Here is a 3,898-nt window from a genome sequence, read left to right on the forward strand (position 1 = left end):
GACACCCTACTTGCTGATGCCCGATCCTCGCAGGTGGCCCAGACACTGACTTGATGATCCTACGGAGGTTGCCATGGTGCCCCTCGACATGCTACCACTACCCGTCCACCTGTCCTTCATGTGCGGCCACTACTGGGCGGGCATGAAGGCCAACTGCATCGTCCTCATCCACCAATCCGGTAGTCCGTGGCGTCTCGTGGATATCTACACCCAGCGAGAGATCACCCTTCCATCGTTGGATACCGCCGCCATCGAGCCTCGCGGCCCGCAGGACACTCCTGCCTACTACGCACGAGACGCGTCGAGCTTTTGGCTCGACCTCTGTTTGCTGAAGGTTGTAATCTGTGAAGTTCCCACACCATCACATGACTACAAGGATTACAAGCTCATTGCCGTGTTCAACATGGGATTAATCTATCTGGAATCCGGTCGCAATACATGGTTATGGCTCATCGTCGATCCTCTTCACCCAACATTTCTGTCTGATGCTATAGTGCATGATGGCATCGGTCGACGCACAGATTGGCTGCATATACTGGTGGAATCTATCATTGTGTAATTGTTCTATCTCATCTCATCTTTACCTTAAGAATACGACTGTCTGTTCATTGTTACAAATATAGAATATATAGTATGTCTATAACCACATCATTGCTATATGTTCCTCTCATTTCCTAGATTTTTATGACCACACATGTTATTGCCAGAGTTGATATGAGAACAATTGGCATCTAATGATTGTTAGAATAGATATTTTGAGTATAACCTCATGATTGCTATATGTTACTCTCATTTCCAGGATTTTTATAACAACACATGTTATTGCTTAGAGTTGATATGAGAATAGTAGTAAGTGCTATGGTAGAATATGAGTAGGCCCTGTCATATCTGTTTTCCTCTCATTGTTACATGATGTTTGAACCATGATATATTGCTAGACTAGCAATGTGCCCGTGCGTTGCAACAGATCCAAAATAGAATAATACATGTTCACAAACTTGAAAGAAAAACACTATAGTTTGGTGTATATATCACTAAAAATATACTCGTATTAGGTTTCACTCAAAATATATTCCTTGTGGCTGTTTCGATGAGGTGGGGGAGGGATGTGGTTGGTTTCAAGATACAGGAGTTTCTGCAAATTGGAGCAGAGGAGTGGGGTCTTGTTGCAAAAATGCCATGACTTACATCATAGTCGTTAGATGCAGATCTGATAGTCAGAAATGACGGATGGCAGACACACCATCATCACCAACTGAGTCTTTTATAGGAGTAGAGAATATGAAAGCCATTGGCTTATTTTTTAACTTGGGGTATGATTATGACCACGGCATTGCAATTCTCTGTCTATGATATGTGTCACTGTTATAATAATCTTAATTCCACACATACTCTGAACATGATTGTTTATCTTTGTCCTTTTGGTCTCCAATTTGAATTGTTGTAGCAGACGCAAATGCGCTGGCCTTCATGATTCCAGGACCTGGAATCATACCAGCCGATGGTGGTGGTTTATCACTTGTTCAGCTGACAGCGGTCATTTGATGCTCATTTGCACGTACCAAATTGACCAAACCATTTCATCAAACCACATGTAGTATAATGCCTGGGGCGTTCGTGACATTGATGGCTATGGCTGCTTCGTGTTCGAGAAAGATCCCAGCTCCGTTGGGCCAGGCGTATTCAACTGGAGTTGGGTTTACAGCCTCGGCAACCACTCCATGTTCCTCGGCCTCAATTATCCGATCATCCAACCAATCATCGATCATATCACCGGCGATGATTACCATGCTATGCAACTTCAATTCACCAGGGGGAACTGTGTTTACACATCATACCATGGGTTTCATGAATCACCATATCCAGAGATTCGTCGACACAACTTGTTGTCAGATAATCTTCAGTGTGTGAAAGGCATCAAGCTTCCATGCGATGGATGGCTTTTGCAAACCCGACAGGCGGTGATGTGGTTCATGCCAACAGCAAATATGCACAACTTGATTCGTACTGATATCTAGACTGAGCCATGTATCCTGCTGCTGTAGCATGACCCTCCTTTGTTGGATATTATGTATTGTTGTTAGTTTGAAGCACTCCTCTGGTTTGAAGGATAGATACCTTTCTGGGATCAAGTGCATCCTAACTCACCTGCGTAGGATGTACTGATAATGATGATGGAGATGCTGTGCAGAAGCCAACTATATATATATATATATATATATATATATATATATCAATTAGGCTTCGAGTGTGTACTTGTTGGTGAAAGTGTTGTCCAATGGGAATTATATTTTGTATTACTCATGTAGCCTACAAAGTCTGTCGCACAGCCTTGTAACTTCTTACCCCATTTCTAAATTTGTACTAGTCCTCTATACCGTATATTACGCTACTCGTACTACTACCTCCCTCCTGGTTTACTGGTCCCCTTCGTAATTTGTGTCAAATTTTTACCATAAATTTCACTAACTAAGTGTTAATGCATGTCACAAAAAATTATATCATTTTATTCGTATTTGAACATAGTTTCCAATGGAATAATTTTCGGTGACATGCATTGACATTCTGTTAGTTAAACCTATGGTTAAAATGTGACACTAAATACGACTAGTAAGTAGTACAGTAGCAGTACTAGTATAAGTCGGTCAAATTATTCATCATGTCCTCACATTGAATTGACGTGACAACACGCTGCATGTGAGGTGACACAAGAATCCCGATGGCGTGCTCGGGTATTGTGGACTTCAGATGTGGAGTGCTACCACTTATCTGTCGAAATCTTTCATCATTCACTTAAAACAGTCAATTTCATCATACATTGAGTACCATATAACTGGAATTAACTTAAGCAACTTCAAGAAGGATTGGCCGGTGCTGCCGGCTAGCGTCAAGTTCGATCCCACGGATCAGGAGCTGATCGAGCACCTTGAGGACAAAGTGAATGCTGACAGTGCGAGATCTCACCCTCTCATCGATTTGTTCATACCAACCATCGACAGCGAGCACGACATATGCTACACCCATCCTGAGAAACTTCCAAGTAAGACACCGATCGGCCGTCTACTTGCACAAACATATTCCTTTGTTTATAGCTCTATTTTTCTTTTTAGACGCAGACCTCGTGAAGCAATTACATTTTGACAGTTAATAAAAAGTGAAACAAGTGACTGCAACATGCCAAAGATGTTATGAAAATGCCAACTACGTACACTAAAACCTGTATTCGACAATACTGCAGGTATCACACTGAGTGGCCTAAGCAAGCATTTCTTCCAGCGCAATTCCAGTGCGTTCAAAAGGGGCACGTGGACGCGTCGCAAGATAAAGTCGGAGTGCGGCATGCACGCGATGTGGCACAAGACCGGCAATACCTTGCCGGTGATGGTCAATGGTTGGCAGACGGGCAGCAAAAAGGTTCTCGTGCTGCGCACCAACAAGAACTTCGACCATTCCCGCAAATGAAAATAAAAAAATTAAAAAAGAACTTCGACCAGCAGAGGACCAACTGGGTGATGCACCAGTACCACCTCGGGGACCTGGAGCAAGGGAAGGAGCGGGAGTTGGTCTTCTGCAAGATTTTCTACCAGACGAACACTAGGGCCAGGACTAAAAAGATTATAAGTTAATTTGGTATTGATACTTGTACTACCTTGTCGTCCGCAAGTTGGTATTGCTGTTAACAATCTTTCGGTATGAACTTGGCATTTTCTTCCAACCATCATGCCGAGGGTCGACGTGGATATAAAGCTGAATCATTTGTTTCGAAATGAATTTTCAGGCACCTGATTTTTATTTGATGGGTAGCATAAGCACCTGCCGTTTGAATTCCCAGTTCTCCAAATTTTTCGAAACGAGTGCATGCACTTATTATCACGATGAAAAAACAATATACCTGTTG

Source organism: Triticum aestivum, chromosome 7D (genome assembly GCF_018294505.1).
Source record: "Triticum aestivum cultivar Chinese Spring chromosome 7D, IWGSC CS RefSeq v2.1, whole genome shotgun sequence".
In the NCBI taxonomy this organism is placed as follows: Eukaryota; Viridiplantae; Streptophyta; class Magnoliopsida; order Poales; family Poaceae; genus Triticum; species Triticum aestivum.